At 39.0% G+C, this 24,013-nt stretch overlaps 1 long non-coding RNA gene and 1 pseudogene across 1 annotated transcript in view; one reads left to right on the top strand and one right to left on the bottom strand.

Annotated features, from left to right (window-relative positions):
* Positions 1–4,138, top strand: part of LOC112485516 — an 18,962-nt gene extending 14,824 nt beyond the window's left edge. The window contains exon 3 of the long non-coding RNA XR_003048493.1: positions 805–4,138. This is a non-coding gene — a long non-coding RNA (uncharacterized LOC112485516). The remainder of the gene's footprint in view (positions 1–804) is intronic.
* Positions 4,139–11,484: 7,346 nt separating this feature from the next.
* On the bottom strand, positions 11,485–11,603 carry LOC112485714 (annotated as a pseudogene).
* Positions 11,604–24,013: the final 12,410 nt, after the last annotated feature.

Here is a 24,013-nt window from a genome sequence, read left to right on the forward strand (position 1 = left end):
AGCAGTCACAGAGGCCCCCGCTCCATCCACAGTGTCAGGGGAGACCATGTGTGAAACTTGGACTTCCACCTGCACTTTGCAGTAATGAGATTCCCTTGCCTCTCTCCACCTGGCTGACGTCAGAGACCTAGTGGAGAGTCGAAACTTTACCAGTATCCACTGGGAATGAGGCCACTCAACCCCCATGGTGACAGTGGAGGACATGGGTGGACTATTCACAAGGCACCCTTACTGTTCCCAGCCAGGGGAGGCCTAGTGGGAAGCTGAATCTCCCACTTGTCCCGGTAGCACTGTGGGGCTCCCTGCCCTCCTCAGGTGTCAACAGAGGCAAAGTGAGGAACCAGGCCTTCTACCTCCACCCGGCTGTCATGAAGCGACATCTTCTTTTCCCCTGACAGAGTCACATCAGAGAAAGCCAGCCAAAACGGAAAGCAGAAATAAAATCTGGAGTTCTTAACAAAATACCTAAAATATCTAGGTTTCAGTTGAAAATGAGTCATCACACCAAGAACCAGGAAAACTTTAGCATGAGTGAATAAAGATAATGAATGCTAACACTGAGATGACAGAGATGTTAGAATTTGGGAAGAATTCAACCATTTTTTTTCAGCTTTGTCCTCCTTTTCCACTTTCCATATTCTGGTGTCACAAATATTGGGAGATTTTATTGTAGTCATGCAGGTCCCTGAATGTCTGTCTGTCTGTCTGTCTCTTTTCAGTTTACTCTCTCTGTTGTTCAGATTGAATAATTTTTATTGTTCTTTCTTCCAGTTCACTAATTCTTTTTTCTGTCCTTCTATTCAGCCGGCAAAATTTTAAAGCAGTCATCATAAAAATGCTTCAATGAAAAAAATGCTTCAATGAGCAATTACAAACATGCTTGAAATAAATTAAAAAATAAAGCCTCAGCAAAGAATTAGAAGCCATAAAGAAACTTAAATTTTAGAACTTCAAAGTACATTAACCGGAATAAAAAACTCGATGGACTCAACAGCCAAATGGAGGGATCAGGGCAAAGAAGCAGAAACTGAAAGAAAGAACAATGGCAATTACCCAGTTTTAACAACAAGAGAAAGACTAAAGTAAAAACGATCAGAGACTCGGGAACCTGTATGACTACAATGAAAGAAGAGAAAGAAGTTGAGAGTGAAAAAGTGTTTGAAGAAATAATGGCTGGAAACTTTCTAAATTTGGCAAAAGACACAAACTTACGGATTTAAAAAGCTGAGTGAGTATCAAACAGAAGGAACTCAAAAAATATCCATGTCAAGACATGTTATAGTCATACATGTAAAAATTAAAGATGAAGAAAAATCCCGAAAGCTGTGAGAGAAAACCAACACATTATCTACACAGGAAAAACTATTCAATGACTGAATTTCTCATCCCAAATCACAGAGTCCAGAAAGAAGTGGCACAACCTTTTTTAAGTGATGAAAGTAAAGAATTATCAACCCAGAATTCTAGACCTGTAAAAATATCTTTCAGGAATAAAGGGGAAATCTATGGAAAGGTAAAAGAACTAGGGTAGCTGAAACAAGTGTGAAAAAGAAAACACGTGTGAGGAATCACTCTACCCAATTTCAACACTTATGTAGCTATCGTAATCGAGACGGGATATTTTTGGTCGAGGGACAGACACATAGATTAAAACAGAGACTGAGTCCAGAAATAGATCATTCAAAGTTGCCCAACTGATTTTTGACAGAGTTGAAAAAGCAGTTCAGTGGAGGAATGATAACCTTTTGGACAAATGGTGCTAGAGCAATTGTAATCTATAGACAAAGAAATGAACCTCAACCTAAACTTCACACGTTATACAAAAATTAACTCAAAATGAATCATAGATTTAAATGGAAAACATACAACCACTAATCTTATAGAAGAGAACATAGAGAACTTTTGTGTCCCGGGGTTGAGTGTTGTTCTTCAATATAATGCTAAAATCACGATTCAAAAAGTGGATAAATTGGACTTCATCAAAATTAGAAACTTTTGCTTTGACAGTGACATTCTTAAGGGAAAGAAAACACAAGATACAGACTGGGAGAAAATATTTGCAATCCACTTATCTGACGAAGGACTAATATCTAGAATATATAAAGACTTCTCAAAAGGCAACAACAAAGAAAAAAACAATCCGATTACAAAATGGGCAAAAGTCATGAACAGACATTTCACCAAAGAGGATACACGTGTGGAAAATAATGGCATGAAAATTTGTTCAACATCATTAGCTGTTATGAAAATCGTTATGAAAACCACAATGAGATATCACTACACAAAATGGCTCAAATAAATAGCGACAATACCAAACGCTGACAAGAATGCGAAGAAACCGGATCTCTCTTCCATTTGTTGCTGGTGGGAGTGTAAAATAGTACAGCCACTCTTGAAAATGGTTTGGCAGGTTTTTATAACCTAAACATACAACTACCACATAAGCCAGCAATTCCACTCTGAGGCATTTGTCACAGGGAAATGAAAACTTATATTCACACAAAAGCCTGTATATGAATGTTCAAAGAAAATGTATTTATAACAGGCAAAACTAGAAACAGCCTAGATGCCCTTCAGTAGGTGACCGGTTAAACAAACTGTGGTACATCCATCTATTTACTCACCATCTATTTGGTGTCAGGACTCTACCAGGTGCTTAAATACATTTGTGACTTAAATCTTGGAAGGTAAATATTATTATCCTAACTTTGTAGATAAGAAAATTGAGTTTTAGAGAGATTAAATGGCTTACTCAAGGTTATTCAGGGCAAAGACTGGAATTTGCAACCAGGGGTTTTTGTATTCCAAAGCTCATTACCTTTCCAGTGCAGAGGTTGTCATGAAAATTAGGTGAGGAGATTCTGTGCATTTGCTATTCTTTGTAATCTGGAAGGATGTAACTAATGGTGTTATATCCCGTCTAAGGAGTGGTTCTGTCAGCAGACCTTTAGCCCAAAGCGATTTCCTAACAGACACCTTTTCAGTAGTTCACATCCATTGCCTTTAACCAGGCATCTGCAAGGTCATGTCAGAGCATTTGATGAGTCTTACTTCTTCAAGAAAGAGGGTGAACCCAAAATAAACTTTCCTCTGTTGACTCATTTCACATGTAGGAACTAACGCTTGTTCTTTGTCATAATTAAGTTTGCAGCTAGGGAGCCTAAAACACTCAATTACTCAGAGAGCTTCCTGAAATGACTTTGTTTTACAATGTGTATCCCTGCTCTTCAGACTCAACTAAACTGTAACCTTCGATGTCCACAATTATCCCACAGGAGTGGCTGAAAATGTTGATGCATCATCATGTTTTGGTGCAGAAGGAATCAGTATTTGATTGGAATAATCACCTCATTTTGTAGAGAGTGGGAGTGTCTTGTCTGAGTCACATGCATGTGGTTAAAATTAAAGCATAAGCCTTAGATTTCTCATGAAGTTCAGACCTGAGTGTCACCAACACTTTTTTCTACACTCCATACTTTGAGCGCTAGTTGCTATGGGTTCCAGGTTTTACAAGAGTAGTTCGTGTTTTGTGAATCGATCATCGACAAAATATCATAATTTATTTAAAAACAAAAACGCAAAACCCCAAGGTCCTCAGATTTAGAATGGAAACTACTAAGTAAAATGAAGATACCTTGTGATTAGATGATTAGATGATTCTAGAAATTGCAAACATGGTATAGCTGGAAAAGCCCAAGAATTGGCACTAGCGGTCTTGGGTTAGATGACTTGCTGTGCTGTCAAAATGGCCTTTTATCGTTAGCTATGCCTCTTGATTTAGATTCCTCCAACAAACTCTCGCTTGGTGCCTGCTTTATATATACCTTGCATCTTGTTTGGCTCTGGAGATTCAATGATGACCAAAATAATAACAATGCCCGCCTTTACCTAAATCACAGTGTTGGTGCATGAGAGAAATGAGATGGTAGATGAGAAAGCTCTTTGTAAACTGTACAATTCTATAAAAATTAGACATAACCGAATACCATTTCCAGTTGCAAGTGTACGTGGTCTCACAAGTGGAGCTTTGAAGGCAATGAACATTCCCTGAGCATAAACGGAAAATACATTTATGTTGTGAGATTGTGAAGCCTAGAAATTGAAATTGGACAGAATGCTTAATAATAAACAATTGTAATGTGCCAATCACTTGCTTATCGTCTGTGTTCCCCACTCAAACATAAACGCAGAAAATTTTTCTCTCTTTTACTTCTAATATTCCAGCTCTTAGTATAGGCACGCAGTTTATAACAAAATATTTGTTGAATAAGTTAAAAATTTAATTAATCTCTTTTTGTGTATATATGTTAATATTTTAGGTAATGGCTAGAAGTCGAATTAGTGGACGTAGGTTACATACATTTAGTACTGATAGATATTGCTAAATAATCTTCTAATCGACTGTACCAGGTTATCTCTTAATTATCTAATTCATTAAAAAAAGATATTGTATGCCTGTATATTTTGACCTATTTGGCTAGCATATTTTACTTTTGGGAATAGCATTCCCTTCTTTTAGGAATTATTCCTACTCTTGTCCTTCTGGTGGGAGTTGCCAAGGAAATATATACTCATCTATGAAGTAGATTGGGTCAGGAGTGGGCCCAGACTCAAGGAATCCTATCTCTCTGGTCATCGATTATTGGTTCTAATCAGAGTCGGTGAGTCCCTTCCTTAGGATTTTTGGATCTGGGGAACTTGAAACTTGAGACAGTCATGTTCTGTTGGTTAGAACAGTAAAACTTAAAACTCAGAATTTGCTGGTTGCCACATTTTCCACCAAAAGGAGAAAGCCAGTCAGCACCAAGAAAGAGAAATCTGAGAAATGTGAAGCCAATATGCAGAGAAGAGCAGAAAGAATGAGTCCAAATTCAGTCTGAGTCTCTGCTTCCCAGTGTTTCTGCAATCAAACCACATGAGAATCAGGAAATACCCCAGTCTCTTTGTAATGATAATAGCAATTATTTCCTTTGTTTTTCTTAAGTTGGTTCAAGCTGGCTTTCCCCCATATTTGGAACCAAGAGTCACAGTAGTGAAGCCTACTATGCAGCAGGTACCCTGACTCAGTCCCATCTCAGACTACTGTAGTAGCTTACGAAAGTACCCATTTCCCCTATATTTGCCTATAAGAGATTTTATCAATATTTAATATTTTTCATCAATCTGGTGGGTGAAAACAATGGTATCACCTTATTTTTAAAATCTGTGTTCCCTAAGAACTAGCTAGGTTGAAAATCTCTTCAAGTTTTTGTTGGCTACTTATAATTCTTCTGTGAATTGCTCATATATATATGATCATTTTTCTATAGGGTTGTTTTTTTTTATTAATTTGCAGGGATTCATTAAATACTATGGCTATTAATCTTCGTTAGTTATACATATTGCAACTATGTTTTTCCTTGTTTATTATATGCTTTTTAAAAAATTTGTTTATGCTAAATGTTATACAGAGGTTAAGTTTATGTATTCACATCTATTATACTTTTTCTTTATGGTTTCTGGATTTTCTTTTTTACTTGTTTAGGAGGACTTGTCCTACCTCCAAATTATTTTTAAAATTTAAATTTTCTTTTTGCACACATATGTTTATCTCCTATATTTTATTTTACTTTCCTCCAATAACTAGTGTTTGCCCTTTGCGTATATAATTTAACACATACATTGCAAGATGCGTTGTCTTTAGTTTTCAGATTATGATGAAGAAAATGAGCTTCAACAAGTTATCTAGGTCACACACATGGTCAATGCCGAGATTATGACACCAAGCTCATGCTCTTTCAAACTTGCAATGCCTTTTCTGCAAAATAGAGCTGAGAAAGTTCATTTGTAATTACTGGAGTTTATCTTCTTTATCTTTCCATTCATTCCCAAAGTGATAAGAGTTGGCTAATATTACAAATTAATACAATAAAATAGATAACTTATCGTGTAAGAGACCTAATGTTAGTGCAAACTGTGATCTAAATGCATTCTGTGCTTAACGTGTCCTTGATTAAGACGGGATGGATGAATGAATGAATGATAGCATCGCTCAGGGACTTGGGGTGGCAAGAATCACACTGCCCCTGTCTGCACTGAGAGAGCCAAGGTTAAGCTAGAAGCCAGGGTTTGGAGTACGAAGAGGAAAACACTGTCAGGTGTGTGTAACAACCTGTCAAGCCAGAGCTGGCTGTCTGGAGATCTCAGCTAATCACTGCCATTCCCATAATAACTATCTGTGACTCACTCCTCTGAATTCTCAAAGCACCTCTAAACACCCCTTATAGCTCTTTTGTCCTTGTCTGTTTCACCCAGTAGTTCATATGCTCCCAGACTTGGCGCTGAGTCTTTGTGTTCTGTCCGCTTTGTGCTCTCACATTGCAAGCACAGAGCAGAGAAGCAGTCCACACACAGACCGAGAGCCAGCTGGGACTTCCCAGTTTTGGAATCTCATTTGTGATCTCATTTCAAGAGGAAAAACTTAGCAAGTTGTCTTATTATCGATGCTTTTTCAAAGCAGTCTGGATATTATAACTTTGGCAGCTAAGAGCAATGCCAACTTTCCTAACGACACTGTTCTATTCGATAAAGTAAGAAATTCAAGTTCCAGGAATAGGTATATTTTCTGTGGAACTCACTAAGGCTATTTCATTTTGAATGAAAGAAATATGGCCTCTAAATACACCCGTCTCCCCTCCCCAAGATGTGCATACACACTCAGATGCATACCCACATACATACATACATACATGCATGCATGCATACATACATACATACGTACATACATACATACGTATGTATTATTCCTGACTCTGCCTTCAAACAAAAGGGGGTTGCTCACCTCTGGGGTCCATGCTCAGCAAATGGCTAATCCAGGAAGGGTTCAGTGCATTAATTCCCAGATACGTTCAACCAACAAGGCATCAAAATTCCCTGTGGCTAGGTCCCACCAGAGGGCCACTGCTAGCTTCAATGGTCTCTTCCTGGCTGGTCCCTAAAGAATAACAAGGTGTACAGTAATACCTGCTAGCTGTCTTGTGCAGTGCCCACCTCCTGTCTGCAGTTCATGTAAAGGGGTGGGCGGGGGGAACGGAAAAGTGACTTAACTAGAGTAGGCACTGTTTTCTGCCATTTCCTTTTCTGCTATCTATTAAATGGGAACAAGCCAAGTGAGCAGGAGATGCAGACCTGCTGTTCCTGTTGTTCCCCGAAATCCTCGTTTTGTTGTAGCATAAATATTTTCTAGCATTTATTCCATGCCAGGCATAGTTCTAAGCATTCTGCATACATCAAATCATTTAGTCTTCGCGTCAGCCCCGTGGCGAATTACTATTTCCATTTTGCAGATGAGAACCCTGAGGTACAGAGAGATTATATAAACTTGCCCCGCATCCCACACCTACTAAGTGGCGGGGCTGGGATTTCTTCTGTTGCACTCTGTTTTCTCTCATGTTAGGGGTCCTTTGCTGTGCTCAGACAGCAGTATATAAAGATAAGTATTTTAAATAAAATATGTCCTCTAAACTATGTCCTCTAATCTTTAGTCAATTACCTTCTATGATACCTAGCTAAAGAAATAAGATTCCCCTTCCTCTCCCCCCCCTCCCCCCCCCCCAATGCTATAGGGAAAACTGGCTGCACTGAATTTGCTAAGAAAGAAAGTCTTCAATGTGGCAACTTCTGACATTAGATCATATACCCTTAGCCTCTTTCTCTTAGCCTGCACCTCCACTGAAAACCTTGCCTGGGTGAAACAAATCAGTGAATTTTCACTCTAAACAGCTGACTTCTCCAGACTACTGAGAGATAATTATCAAGCAAATGCTAAGCTAGATCTAGAGAACATACTAGTTAATGTACAGGCATCTAATAATTTAAACCTCATAACCACCTGTGAAATCACTGCCCATTTTAGAAAGAAGAAACCTGAGCTGGACATGTTAAATAAATGACTCAAACTCAGAGCTCATAAGTAGCTGAGTCAAATGAACCCCAAGCCTTACTGATTAGCCTATGGTTTTAGTTTGTTTTGTTAATATCGTTTTAAACTGCCTTTGTCAACTAATTAGATTTTATCTTTCTGAGCCTCAAAACTTAAAGAAAAAATAGCCTTGCTTTGATGGACCATGGCAACTTATGCCCACTTCAACCTTTTCATGGTGTTATAGGGACATCCTTATGAATCATAATTGCTTTAATGCTAACATTTGCAAAGTTACTTATGATTTTTAGATGAGCACTTCCCTTATTTTTTTAGTTTAACAATTGTTGATAGAATACCCTCTGTGGTAGGCAGAATTCTCCAATGGGCCCCAAGATTTCCTGTCCCATGGTCTCCATGTTTTATATAATCCCCAGGACACTGAATATGATGGATTTAGCTCCTGTGATTATGTTATGTACTTAGCTAGTTGACCTTGAGATATGGAACTTATCCAGTCAATCACACAACTCCTTTGAAAACGGGGAGTTTTCACCTGATTATTGAAGAGGAAGTCAGATATTCAAATCACAGAGGGAGTTGACATGCCATTGCTGGCTCGAAGATGGAGGAGACCACATGGTAAGGACTGTGGGTGGCCACTAGGAGCTAAGAATGTCCTCTGGCTGACAGTCAGCAGGGAAATAGAGACTTCAGTCTCATAGCACCATGGAGCTGGGCTTTGCTCACTACCTGAAGGAATTTGGAACCAGTCTCCAGATAAGAACTCAGCCTGGGCGACACCTCGATTTAAGCTTCTAATGCCCTGGCCAGTTTGTGCCTAGCCACCCTGTGCCTGGACTTCTGACCTCCAGGACTGCGATCTAATAAATGAGTATTGGTGTAAGCCACTAGAATGATGGCAATTTGCTATGCAGCAATTAAAAATCTAATACACTCTCCAGGTACCAGGCTCGGTTCTTGGTGCTGGGAATGTAACATGGCCTCCGCAGTCATAGCTTATATTCTGGAAGGAGGATGGGGATGAAGAAAATGCAACGAAGAACATGCAATATGAAAGCACGTGGCGAAAGATCTGACCAGGGTTAGTTCTGTGGAGAGAATTAAGGTGATGTGGGATGATCGAGGGTGGTTGGGGTGGGGGGTTCCTTCAGATCACTGAGTCAGGGGAGATCTCTTTGAGACAGCTGTATTTGAAAATGTTGGCATGACAAGAAGCTTCCAGCCAAGTGCAGTCTGGGGAAAAAGCTATCCAGGCAAAGGAGGGGCCAAAGCAAAGGGCTTCTTCATGTGGGAAAGAACTTGTGTTTGACAGATGGATGGAGGGCAGCATGACTGGAACCTAGATGATTAGATTGCCAACAGAGGAGTCTGGAGAGGAGGTTAGAGGACAGATCGGGTAGGACTTTGGGTATCACGGTAAGGAATTGGAATTTGATTATAAATGTATTGGGAAGGTATCGGAGAATTTTAGACAGGTTGTCATGGTATGTTTTTCAAGATTTGTACAGGGTGGAGGCACATAGAAACATTTCAATTAACATCAGAAATAGATAGAGCAAGATTTTTTTCATGAAATTGAAATAATTTACCTGTTGTTTATGCATAGAATATATTTAAATTTTTAATGCATTCTTCAGCTCAGGGATATTTTCCCTTTTTATTTATTTTGTTGCTTTTTATCTTCTTTTCTCTGTGTTTCTTTTCTTTTTATTTTGAGAAGAAAATTAGAAGAAATTCACAAAGAGCAAATCCAAATGTCAAAGCAGTAATTGACATTTTAACATACTGACATTCCCTTCAAATTCTTATGTTTTTTAATAAAACAAGGCAATTCTATGTACTGAAGTAAATTTTGTCCTTCATTCCTATCATATTTTCTTTCTAAGAAGGTAAATGTATCATAAATACTGTGTGTATCATTCTAGACCTTTGTTGAGTTTTGTTTTTTTACATACACTTGTATATTTTTGTTATTTGGTGGATTTTTAAATTGAAAATGCTATCTTTTATATATATGCATCATGATATGTCATTAAATTTATTAATTCATTAACAGTTATGATAAGTATAAACAAATAGATTGCACAGGCCAATAGGTAAACAGGGCAACCATTTGGGAGTTGGTTGTGGACATTCAGATGAGCAAAGATGGTGAGTTCCACAAGGGCAATGGTGGTTGAGGTAGAAAGAAGTGAATAGATCTGAGTTCTGTTTCAGAGGTAGTGTTGATTGGTCTTGCTGATGGATTGGATGGATATGAGAGAAAGGAGAAAAGAGAAGCTTCAAGAAAATCCTTAGATCTATTTTGGCTTGAGCAATTGAGTGGATGACATTGCCAAAAATGTAGAAGGTAAGGGTTGGATGATGGAGAATCATATAAAGTTTGAGGTACTTACCAGACAGCAAGTGGGGGTGTCAAATTTACAACTGCATTTATATCTGGAATTCAGAATTATATCTAAAGATATAATTCTGGGAATGATCAGCACAACAAATTATACTTGATGCTTTGAGATTACCTAGGGAGAGACTATAGATAGAGAAGAGAAAAAGAATGAGGACTGAACTCTAGGGTACTCAAAAACGTAGAGATCAGACAGTAGAATCAGCCTAGGAAGCTGATCAGGAAGAGCCAGTACATCAGAGGGAAACAGGGCAGTGTGGGGACCTGGAAGCCAAGAGAAGAGAAAGGGCTGGTTGAGGTGTGAAATCAAGTCCCTGGCTCCACAGCGCTCTTTTACTTCTGAGCCCCACCACGACCCTGTGCAAAAGGCAGTGACACAATTATTTTCATTTTGGACTTAAAGAATGAGAGATTGAATGACTATTCCCAAGTGACTGGCTAATCAGGGGCCCTTTAGAGTATGTGGTTTCTGACCCCTGCCATTTGAGGAGCCCCTGCAACTGCCTTTTCTTCTCTTATTAAGTTGAACTATAGTAACATCCTGGGGCCTATGGTATATTTAATACCCTGCAATTCTACAAAAACAAAACAAAACTAAAACTAATGCTGGGGTTTATAGGCTTGTGACCAATTTTTGTGGTTTTCCTGCTTCCTTATTTGTTGTAAGGATGTTAACTAGCATTTCCCTCTACCCTAAACGCCCCTGCCTGGAGCAACCCTGGCTTGCCTTCTCTTATTTTAAATTTGTCGAACACTTTATGATTTACACCTGAATTCCGATTGCGTGACAGGTTCCTGAATTCTCCGTAGCTGACGCTAAGTATATATCAGTAGAGTTCTTTAATTTTTACAGCACATTTGACCCTGTTCGATAATTGTTAATACCGAGTCATATTAAGTGAAACAGAATGTTAAAGGAGTTTGAAAATTCTTTTAAAAGTGTTTAGGACTTGGAGCGAATAATAGTATTGAATTTTTTCTCTATCCTTCCATGGCATATGAAGTTGAATCAAAGTAATCTCTCTATTGCTACTTTAGAAAAAGTACTCTGGTTTAAATTTGGCTTTAATTTTTTTTTTTTTTTTTTAAGGTGAGGCAACCCTTGGTTGACCTCACAGATTGCAAAGACCTTGTCGGCTTACAATTCCTTATTTTTTATTTTTTATGCCTGGTCTTCCTAGGTGGTCTCCCATCCAAGTACTAACCAGGCCCGACCCTGCTGAGCTTCTGAGATCAGATGGGATCGGGCTTGTTCAGGGTGGCACGGCCATAGACAGCTTTAATTTTTGAAAGTCAAAGATCACTGGGATCAAACGACCTCAAACCCATGAATAAGAATGTTCTCCTTTTGGTCTTTTCTGCTTGGATTAGGGGAACTTAGCTACTGAGAAGCAATTAAAAAAATTAAATGATGAAAATTATGTAGAGGAAGGCACTAGAAAAAAGTACATTTACCAGATATGGAGGTTGACCTTATACACACAAAGATTTGGTTGATTTGGTAGTGCATAATGAAATTGAAAACATCTCTTCAAAGTATAAAACTCCGCCAAAGTTCATAAGTAAACTCAGTGGTCTGGGATTGTGTTTTAATGGAACATTTTAAGATACTAATGTGGATGTTTAGTTCACAATAATTAATTATTTCCAATATAAAATGGCACTTATTTGTCATCTCATTACTTAAACATCTTCTTGATTTTCTGCTTAATGCGGAAGGCTGCTAGATTGTAATGTTAAAGGAAGAAGATATTGTAAAATTGTAAAGTATTTCGAGGCCCACTTACTCCTTCTGTGGGGAAATAGGTCTTGCATCATAGGGAGAATAAGGGAGCCAGGAAGGAGGCTCACATTTTTCTAGTCCTATTATGTAGCAGGCACCATATGAAGAGTTTTGATGTGCATTACTTTGTTTTTATTTCTTTTAATTTTTGGATTTTATATTCGCTTTTACAAATATCTCATGAATCAGTTATTTCCTCCATAGAGCCAATATACAGATTATATAACTTGTTTATTTTATTTTATTATTATTTTTTTAAATTTTATTTTATGATTAGTTTCATGTATACAGTACATTGGTTAGACATTGATATAGTTTATAAAACTATCTCCCTAATTGTTCTTTCTCTCCTCTGGCTCTCCACCCAGCCATTACATTAATGCTAACTACATTCCCTATGCCGCGCTCCCCATCCCCACGACCATTTACCAGCTACTCATTTGTACTTCTTTAACCCTTCATTCCATTCTCCCGTACCCCCAACCCCTCTCTCCTCTGGCTGTCGCCAGATTGTCTTCAATATTTGTGAGTCTGGTTTTGATTAGTTTGTTCATTTTGCTACTTGTTTTTTAATTTAGGTCATTATTATCATTTCTTTCTTAAGATGAAGAGACAGAGAAAGATTAATCAACTGGCCCCAAATCACACAGCTAGTTAACATCAGCACTCATAGGCAAGCAAGGTGGTCCGGTCGAGTCTGTGTGATGTGGGGGCTGCGGGTGGGGGTGGGGAGAAGGAGGCCCTGTCCCTGGAGCATACCTCTACCCTACAGTACAGGCTTGGCTGCGGAGGAAGGCAATGTCATCCTCACTGTCCTTGCAAAGGACTTGATTTCATCAAACTCTCTTTTGGAAGCAACACTTTCATGGAGGGGGCCGGTCACGTGAAGGATCTGAAGGTCACTGTTTGCTAGGGCTGCTGTTACAATGTACTGTAAACAACAGAAATGTGTTGTCTCACAGCTCGGGAGGTCAGAAGTCCAAGATCAAGGTGTCAGCAGGATTGGTCCCTTTTGAGAGCTGTGAGAGAGAATCTGCTTCTAGGCCTCTTTCTTTGACTCTGTCTTCACACCATCTTCTCTCTATGCACATCTCTATGTCCACATTTCAGCTTTTTATGAGGACACCAGTCACATTGGATGAGGGCCCATTATACTGACCTAATTTTATCTTGATTAACTCTGTAAAGACTATTTCCAAATAAGTTCACATTCTGAGATATTGGCGGTTAGGACGTCAACATATGAATTTGTAGGAGAGATAGGACAACCCAAAGCAGCCAGACACCTTTAGTTCATTAACTTATTAGTTAATCCATTGACCCAGATACTGTGCCAGGAATTAAAGCATCTAGGTAGCCAGTTTCTTATTCTCCATCAGGTGACTGCAAGTTGGGCAAAGGGGGAGATGTGTTTTCACATCTCTTCCCATGACAAACACCCAGAGTAGAAGGTGTGATGTTGCCACTTGAGGGGTTTGAACATGGAAACCCAAGGCTGTCCACACAGTGAGACATTCCTGTCATTGAGGTTTCATATAAAACTGAAGTATGCATTTTATATTCTGTTCTGTGTATATTCATGTTGGTTTAAGTACATAATTAAAGTTTTAAATTCTTTACCACCAAGAAAAAAAGCTAAGCCAAAATGGTTTCTTACCTATCTCTAGGAAGATATACCGTTTTTATCTCCTGTTGTATTTCCTGAGGTCCTCATTTTATCTCAGCTTGAAAATCATGGCTCTGATCAGTCTAGATTTTATCCTTGTATTAATACAAGGCATTGGAAAATTGCCTTGGTTTGGACTAAATATCTCAGAGAAACCTAAATTAAATTTGCATTGGTGTTGACAGGTTTTTGTTGTTGTTGTTTTTAATCTTGCTGTTATGTACACTGTACGGATGCTATGGAAAGTTTCATAATGTTGTTTAGTGATCCTTTTATGGAGACCCATGGCGGAGAAATAATTTCTCTGAGGACTCTTTGCTCTTCCTAAGTATACTGTGACTCTTTTAACTGATCATTCTTTCTTCTTTGCTTTGGCTGCTAGGAAGCTCAAAAGTAAATTTCCATTTCATCTTTAATCTTTGTTTCGGACATATATTTTTGGGAGTCTAGTAACTTTCTCATTGTTTTCATCTTACCATTTTACTTTTATTATTTCTTGACCTTTATTTTTATTTATAACATAATATCACTATTGTTATCTACTATATATTATTATATACACTACGAAATAGTAATGTAATGTGATTGTATCGCATCACAGTCTCTATCTTTTTGTTTGTTTGTTTTATTATTCTTTGAAAGTTTGGATATACTTTTTAAATATTTTAAATTGGTTTCAGGTATACAGGACAATGGTTGGACATTTATATCATTTACGAAAGGATGCCGCCGATTACTCTGGCACCCATGTGGCGCTACACACAGCCTTTCCAATAATGCCGACTACATTCCCTGTGCTGCGCTCTGCATCCCCGTGACTGTTCTGTAACTACTAATCGTACTTCTTCATCGCTTCACCTTTTTCACCCAGCCTCCCAACCACCCTCCCTCTGGCAATCACCAGTTTGTTCTCTGTATCTATGAGTCTGCTTTTGTTTAGTTTGTTCCTTTTGTTCCTTAGATTCCACATATAAGTGAAATCATGTGGTATTTATCTTTCTCTGTCTGATTTATTTCTCCCAGAGTAATTCCCTCTCGGTCCATCTACATTGTAGCAAATGGTAAGATTTCATTTTTTGTATGGTTGAGTAATATTCCACATATTGTACATGTATATATGTACGATAACTTCTTATTCAATTGTTTGTTGGGTGGTGCGGGGTCTTAGGGAGATATGTGGTGGAGCGAGCCAAACCCATCAGGTCAATGCAGATTCAGGATTGCTACCAATGCTGAGCCTGTGGGTTCCCACCAAAGTCACAGATTTCAGCGAGGCCAGCTTTCATCTGCCTCAGATCCTCAGATCTGCAGACCCCCGTGACCTGCCTAAGAGACAGTGCAGCTCAGTCGGCACCAAAAACCTCCTCTGAAATATGCAGGTTATGCGCGCCCTATGAGCTGAGGGCTGCTGCCTGCTAATGAATATGCAGCCCAGGAAAGGCACAGGGTGGGTCTGGCTTCCTGGCAATGGGCCCTCATGGGAGACACATGTGGGGTGGGCCGATCTCACCGGCCGATGCAGCCTCATAATTGGCCGTGCAGGGGGAGGGCTCACGCAGGCAAGATGGCACCATCTGCAGATGCCTCGGAGGAGGGCCTGACTCAGGAGCGATGGTGGCTGTCCCTCTAGCCCTCGCCTGAAGCCACACAACTCAGTCTTCTCCCATATGTCTCTTGAACCTCCCGAGCTGCTGACCCTCTGCCGGAGCCCAGGGTAAGTGTCTGCAAGCAAGTGAGTCTGTGCGTGGGTCGTTTAAGAGGACTTCTGGGTTTTCCGTCTCACCTGGATGGCTGAAATCTCTACTGATTTTTACCATCATATTTTGTGGGAACTCCTCTCTCTGGGACTGGAATCCTGGGCTGGGGAGGCCCGTTGCTCCTTCGGTGGCGGGGGCGGCAGAGCTCTGCAGCCACGCTCTCTCTCCCTCCAGGTGCTCAACTGCCACACCCAGCACGGGGCCAGCCCACTTTGTGTCCCTGCCCCTCCTACCTGTCTTGATGTGGCTTTTTCTTTATATCCTCAGATGTATGTGTTATGATTAACTAGACATCAGGTGGTTCTCCACATTGATTGTTTTATAATTTGGTTGTAATTTTAATGTGGTTCTGGGAGGAGGCAAATCCCACTTTTACCTAGCCTGCCATCTTGACCCTTCTTCTCTATCATTTTTTAATGCAGTCTAAGTTCAGTGGACATTGCTATTTATAGCTATTCATATTTATAGCTATTTATATCCATTTTTCTTTTCATCCTTTGTAAACTCTCCAGTGTTGATTTACTGATGCACTCCTTATCATCGCAGCCTGAGGTTCAAGGAGGCTGAGTCCATTCTCAGCTCCAGAGGTAGATGTGAGCTATCTCCTCTGATAATCCCTTCAGTGCTGGAACAGTGATTCAGGAATCCAGGCCTAAGACAGTTAGCACCTGGAAGGTTCCTGGACTCAAGGGCTGACTTGTGAATGGATATGTGACTCAGCTCAGTCCAGAGAGACAAGAGGGGAAGTTTCTTGGGGTTCTGAGTCAGATACTTCCTGTCTCCAAATAGGAAACCACTGGATGTTGGAGGGAAGTAAATATATGGGGGAAGGATTGATCACAAAACTGCGGAGAAACTAAGTTAGAGTCTCTGGGTCAATAAATCCCAAATCTAACTGGTCTCTAGGCTTCTCTTTTACCTGAGTCAAACACATTTCCTTATTATTTAAGCCAAAGATGCATTGGTGTCTGAATTGTTGTTTCAAATCCTTTTGAAAGGAAGGCAGAATATAGATAAATATAACAAGACTAAAAAGCAATAGCCCATGTTAACAAGAGGAGTCATTCATGGTTGGAACTCAGCCTGCTTCTCCAACCTTATCTCTTGCTGTATATACTTCTCCTTCTAGTTCTGTCTGAACTCCAGAAAGACTGGCTGTTCTCTGGATGTGTTATGCCTTCTTGACTGTGTACCTGCTGTTACCTATTGCCATGATGTCTTGTACCTGAGCATTACCAGGAGTCAACCCAAACATCACTTCTAAAGGAAGGCAGATTTGAGATTGCTTTTGTTTAATGCTTCCTCGGCACCTTGTACATCATCTTTCCATTACTGTGGCCATGACATAGCTTTGTAGCTATTTATGTGCCTACTCCAGGCAGTAAGTTCTTTTAGGGCAGGCACCAGGTCTCTTCACCTTGGCCATCATTACTGCATAGTATAGTACCTGACAAATAACAGGTGCTCAGCCCATTTGTACAGTTTGTTGTCTTTAAAAGTAAGCAATTGAAAATCAAGAAACAAAGATGCATTGGGTTCTTTAGTGACAGAAGAGGTTTAATCCCAGAGATAATACCTTGTGCCCAGAAAATCCAGATTAGATTCTGTAATTTCAGGATTTTTGAACCAGGAGAGTTCTCATTTTAACCTTCTCATTTTTCAAATAAAGAATCTGTGACTGCGAATGATGAGGTGACTTCCCCAAGGTTGCATAGCTTATTAAACTCAGGGCCAGGAAGAGAACCAGGTCTCCTTTCCAGACTGCTGCACATCTAGCTACTTTCTGCTGTGCTATGTGCTCTCAACTCCCTCTGTGACCTTGACTCGAGTCACCTCGCTGAGTCCTTGTTTTTCTATTGCAAGAATGGAGTTATTCTCACTGGATAGTTAGGTAGAACAAAATACTATAAACACGTGAAAGCATTTTGAGAACTATAAATGTACTATCAAAATATGAGATTTCATCATAGGATTCTTCTCAACCCTGATATTATGCAGAAAAAGCCACTCGTTCTCTTTGGTGACAGGAAACATTGTAGAACCCTGCAATTTGACAAGTCTACAAAGAGTAAAATTTAAGACATACAGAGAGCATCTTTTTTTCATTTGTTTTAACAAGCGTTGTTTCATGTTAATAATCTGTGACAAAATGTCTAGCTAATAAGAAAAACATGGTAAATGTATGAGGTAAAAATAAATACAGTTAGCACTGTAGGCTTTTCCTGAAACACTGTTATTAACCCTTTTGCAAAGTGAGGGGTCGGTACTGCTGGATAGGCTCATGTGGAATTTGCCAGTCTTGGAAATTTGCGACAAGAGTTGGAGTCAAATTGGGTTGTTTATTTCAGCGCTGCTCCATGTGCCTAGTTTATGAATAAGAAACTTCATAAGAAAATAGATGAAAGGCTGAATATGGAATATTTGGGGGCCTATTAGGCCTTGAGCATGAAATGAAAGGTGTGAGAAACCAGCTCCTTTCTGCCCTTCCTATCACCTCATTTGCTTGCTAAATGTTTACTTAAAAAATGTGAGCAGTTTTCATTATCAAAAATTATTGTGTGCTAGATACTATGCTAGGTACTGGGTTATAGAGGAAAATAAGAGCCACTGGGTCCCTACGACTAACAGCTGTAGTGTCTTGTGGAAAATAGATGAACAGGTAATAAGATGTATTAAGATAAGTACAAGGCCCTGTAGGAGAAAATAATGAGGCACCTCATTTTTACAAGGGATTGACTGGAACTTAAGAGGGTACCTTTAGGCCAGTTTTTAAGCCTTTGCAGTTTAAGCTCGACTTTCTATTTCTGATCTTTCAAAGTGCCTTCTTTGTCCTGCTCTTATCACATGTAATAATAATGATAACACAATAGCTACCACTTACTAAGCACCTATGCGATAGGTTCCAAAGGAGCACCATATACAAATGCTCGTGTTTAGTTTAATCCTTCAAATAGCTTCAGTTTCTGTCAGGAAACAGAATCCAATATAAGGCTTTCAGAACTTTATCGCTGATTCTTCATACAATTTTTCTGCTCATCTAAATGATTGCTGCCAGTCTTTTTAGTCAAATTTTCCCTATCAGTATGTATATATGTAGGCAGATGATGATGATGTTGATGATAATTTATGTTTACTTGGTGCTAAACTCTTTACAAAGCATTACCTCATTTAAGTGGCTCACTAAGTTATGAGGTAGGTCCAGTTTTTCTCCATATTTGACAGATGAGAAAATGGAGGTCCAAAGAGGTAATTTTTTTTTTTTTGATAGATATAAAGCAACTAAGGGAGAGATCAGGGATAAAGTCAGTGTTCTTCCAAATCTTGAGCTTGAAAATCGAGTGTTATGCTACTTCAATGTCATTTCTGGAGCAGGCAGATCTTATTCATGGATGGATTATTTTTTATGTCTGCTAGAAGACCATCATGTAGAACTCTGCCTGGACCGCTCTTTCTGTTTTTTTTTCCTTGGCTAACTCCAGTGTTCCTTTAAAATTGACATTAGGCTTCTGGTTAATCATAGCGCATTGTCCACAAGAGCTTATCTCTTCCCCAACCCCAAACCTTTAAAATGATGGCAGAAGAATAAACATACTGACCTGCAAGGACAAAAAGGAGAGACAATAATGAATGGAATGATTCAACTGTTTTGCTGAAGACAGGAAACAGATGCAGGTGTGGCAAATGAGTCCACAGGGTAAAGAAAGTTCCCACTTAGACTACCTGACCATGGAGCGTCTGAGAGGCTCTGCAAGGAGAGCACCAGAAGCAGTGCAAGTCTGAGAGGCACACACTAAAACTGGGTGACTGGCAGACACGTAGGTCCCACCCTCATCCTTCACAGCCAGGAGTCGGTTTCTTCTTTGCCTTTGGAGAATTAAATGTGATTTAACTCTGGTCTCAGGGATACCAAGATCTTGGGAGAGTAAGATAGTGTGGCGTTGGGTTACAGTAGAGAATTAAGGATGACCCATGAAACAGGAGACCCCGTGAGACCCCCTCAGCACCCTTCCCCTATTGCCTTAAAAGGCTAGCACCCAAACACATATCCCTTTCCGGACCTCTGCAGCAGCAGATTGGATGATCATCTGTGGAGAAATGAAGTCGCTCCAGGGAAAAGATTTCCAGAGACAGACATATGGAGCTTTCCTTCAACAAGGATGGCGTGCCCTTTTATTACCTCAAGTAAAACCCAGCAATTAAGTCTCTGTCCGTGCTCACAGTGTTTCAGATAAAACATTTGATGCTTTACTCTTAAAGAAAATGGACAATACAGGATTACCAGGTATTTGAGGAAGGCTTTCCACATGAAAGAGACGAAAACACGCCAAAAAAGCAACAACCGATAAAATAAACGGACAGAAAACAACGACGTCAAGGAACTCAGTGAAAAAGAGACAATGCTGGCAGGAGAGGAAAACTTAAAAAAAAATCTTCAACTAATATCTTCAGAACAATAAGAAACTTGTTGCATCTATGGAATATCAATAGGATGCTTGAGAAAAAGAAGCATCAGAACAATAAAGAACTCTTGGGAGAAAATAATGTTTTTATTTCACACCTCAAGAAATGTAAAAGCCCATCACATTTTTTGCAAAATAACTTTGTTGCCCAACAAAAGGAAAAATGGTGGACAAAAGGAAGAAAAGATAAGAAGAGTAGAAGCTTAATCCAGGGACTCTCGCATTTATACATTAGGAAATTCAGAAACAGAAGATAGAGATATATTATCTAAAGAATAACAAAGGAATGTCTCCCCTAACTGATTTATGTAAACTTCAACACTTACAGGTTCCTTGATTGTTCAGCACAGCATGCGCAAGAAGACTCTACAACAAAGTATGGCATTGTGAAATTTTAGAACATTTGGAATAAAGAGAGAGAGAGAGAAAGAGAGAGAGAGAGACATTGACAGAGAGAGAGAGATTGACAGAGAGAGAGAGAGAGAGAGAGAGAGAGAGAGAGAGAGAGAGAGAGAGAAAGAGAAATGAGATTCAGAATTCACAATGGCTTCAAACAACCATATCAACACTGGATGCTACAACAGAAAAGCAATATTTTCAAAATTCAGAGGGATAATTATACTCAACAGAGTATTCTATGTTCAGCCAAATTATTAATTGCAGGTGTAAGGTGGTATATACATTTCTAATGTAAAAGGCTCAGTTTACCACTACCCATCTTTTCTTAGGAAGCTACTAAAGAATGTGCTTTATAAAATGAGGAGTTGGTCAAGAAAGAGGAAGACATGGGATTACAAACTCATTTAATGCTTGGTGTAGAGAATAGTGAAGAAAAGAAGGCTCAGCATGAAATCTGTGTGGTGGGCCTGGAGATCAATGGGTCCAGTTAGGAGCAGAGGACTGAGGGCAAAGGAAGAGAGGATGCAAGGTGGATGGCAGGAAGAAGAGAGAGCATGAGGCAGAAATGGATAGAGCATTTCAAATTGTAGTTGAACATATGGAAAAATTACCGATAGATTTTGAAAGATCTTTTGGGATCGTTGGGAAAAAAAGTATGATAATAAAAAACAGAGTTAACTATTCTAGGAAAAACAATATGTTCTATGAGAAAGGATTTGTAATCACAGTATATTACTTGCTTTAGTTATACATAGCGTAAACATAGCCATCAGGATGTAAACACTGATTAAAATTAACCCAGTATTTGATATATAATTAAAGTAAGAGGTTGAAGATGGTGTAAGAAAGATGAATATTTAACTTTTATAACAGGAAGTCAATATATAAGGTCTTAAATTTATAAAACAAGCACAGCATCATAAATAACATCTTAAGGGAGATAATTACCAGGAGAAGTAGGTAGAATAGTTAAAAGAGATTGACTCTAGGGAGTAGGATTAGGATTTTGATGGCGAGTGAGGCAGGCGATTGCCATTTTTTAGTATAAACTAGTTTATTTTATTTAAAAAAGAGCATTTATTATTTAGACAAAACAAACCAACCTTAGCAATGATGCTTTTCACGCAGCTTTTCCCGATGTCCGCCATGGAGTCTAAATTACTTGTCTTCCCCTCCCCTCCCACCCTAACACTCCCTTCCCTGTTTTGTGCACATCTAGACTGTAAGATTTATTATGCTGGTTTTGTTGCCTTGTTTATGATTTAATTTTTGCCACTAGATGATGACCTCTTTGCAGATGTTATGTGAAAAGTTCCCCCAAATCTCTTGGTTAACATTGACTTTATTGTCTCAATAATTTCTCTATGGGATCCATAATCTAAATACCCACACATATGTATGTTTATTGAGGAATAAGATCCAAATAACTGAAGGTTATCCTTCATCAGTGCTTTGAGAAGGAGCGCCAAGAGCTTACATTCCTCGTTTCTCATAATGGGCAGACCCTAGTTTGTGTCCCTCAGAGAAAGAGAGCTTCAGCAGCTGACACGGTAATGCTAGAAATTGAAAATTAAAAAAAAACCACTAACTTAGAATCCTGCCACTCAAAAAATCACCTGTTTTTCTTTCCATATACCTATCTAGTCTTTGTTCATGTATAGACATATTTACATACAATCAGTGAAGACATAATGTTGTGTAGTGATTTATTTACTCAGTATTTTATCATGTGAAGTTTTCCTTGCTGGTACATAGTTTTCATAATGATTATTTTAAATAGCTATGTATTTCATCATGTTGTGTTTATTAAACCATATCCTGATGAATGAAGATCAATTAAATTTTTCTTACAATACAATTAACATCTCTCTACACATTTACATAAAAAAATTTCCTAGTAGGGGCTAAAACGGCCATGAATTTTTAGAGTTTTAGAACTTAAAACTGGAAGAGAAGTTGCTATATCAAATCTCAAATTAAAGGCAGAGATGCCTTCTAAAGCAACATGCCTCTTCTCGAATCTTTCCAGTAAACCTTACTTTCTCATGTGGAAGTTCACCCAATTTGTTTTTAAAAACGAGGATTTTTAAATTTTTATATTTCTTCTGAGCCCAAAGTGGCACCATTTACTCCACTTGGTCATCATTCTGCCCTCAGGAGCTGCACACATACACTGTGTTCCCTCCTTCCACATGGCAGCCCGTCAAATATTTGAGGATGATGATCATGGACAAGTGACCTTTACGTAGTCTTCTAACTAAAATGTTCCCTGTCCATCACTGTGAGTCTTCCTACTCACTCACCTTTGCTATTTTCTGCCCCAATTACCCAAACCTCTTCTCCCCCTGCCAGTCACTCACAGTTCCCCCAGCTTCCTTCATGGCTGCCTTTCCAGGCCTATGCCACTGGATTCTGTTGCATCAGAGATGCACCATTACTTTTACGTATCACTAGTAAATAAAAAGCACTGCCAATTAAACTCTGACATGACATCAATTATAAGGCACACTTCATTTTCAAGAATGTTAAAACGTGAAAAGAAAATGTGTGTCTTAGAATCTATGAAATATAGCAAGGCTATTGTTTCTTTCTAGGTCAGCTCCAGACTGTCAGTATATATCATGCAGTGTGGCCCCCAGACTTGGAAGCAGTATTTCTGGGATGGCTGGCTTTCCCTGACAGTGGTAGCTGTTGCTACCCAGGCCTGTCACAGTTTGTACTCTACTAAGTGGGCCAGTTGGCGGGGAGATGGGGTGGTTCTAATCATGTGTGATGTGGCTTGATACTCTATGTGTGTGTGGTGCGTGTGTGTGTGTGTGGTGTGTGTGAGGACCTTGTACTTATTGTAAAGGCATGTCCCTCTGTTATAAAGCTAACAATACAGTTTTAATTTAGTATCACTGATAATAAACATAATAGTAATAATAATATCAAACCACTTCATTGTAAAGTCAGAGTTCAGGAATGCAGAAACTTCAAAGTACTGGTGATGGGTATTGAATCAGATTAGAACAGCTCAAGTCTGATACCTGTTGAATTTGTAGTCACAGTTCCAAAGACAAATGACATAGACTTTGACAATGCCACAGTCATAATTTAATAAATTCAGGGTGAGAGGTGGAGGGAAGATGTGTGTGTTGGGAAGTATAAGTGTTCCAATATACTGGTATCAGAGAATCTGTGAATGGTAAAATTGAAGTATAGTTTAAAAACACAATAACTCCAGCCTCTTAATAAATTCAGAATCACTTTCTTCCCTTTGGATTTAATCATCTGGAGAGACCACTTAAAAATTACTGTTTCTCGTTGGGGAGAGAATTGAATAATTTTCAGCAAATACATAAATTCTGAATGATTTATACTTTTAGTGTTAATTCAAGTAAAATTAAATTTAATAATTTTTATTAATTGTAACACTATAGTCTGATCCATTAAAAATTTTATATCTAAGTTTTCTGAAGCACAGTCGATTATTGTTATTCATAGTAGTTAGGTTCTATAAAGTCATTGCAAAAACTGAATTGGCAAGTACCAAGCCACTGCTCCTAGGAGAAATACAGGTTAGGTTCCTGTGAGCCTCTGATCATGGTATTTTCATCAACTGATCGACACATAGCTTT

This window comes from Pteropus alecto, unplaced genomic scaffold, assembly GCF_000325575.1.
Source record: "Pteropus alecto unplaced genomic scaffold, ASM32557v1 scaffold5, whole genome shotgun sequence".
Lineage (NCBI taxonomy): Eukaryota > Metazoa > Chordata > Mammalia > Chiroptera > Pteropodidae > Pteropus > Pteropus alecto.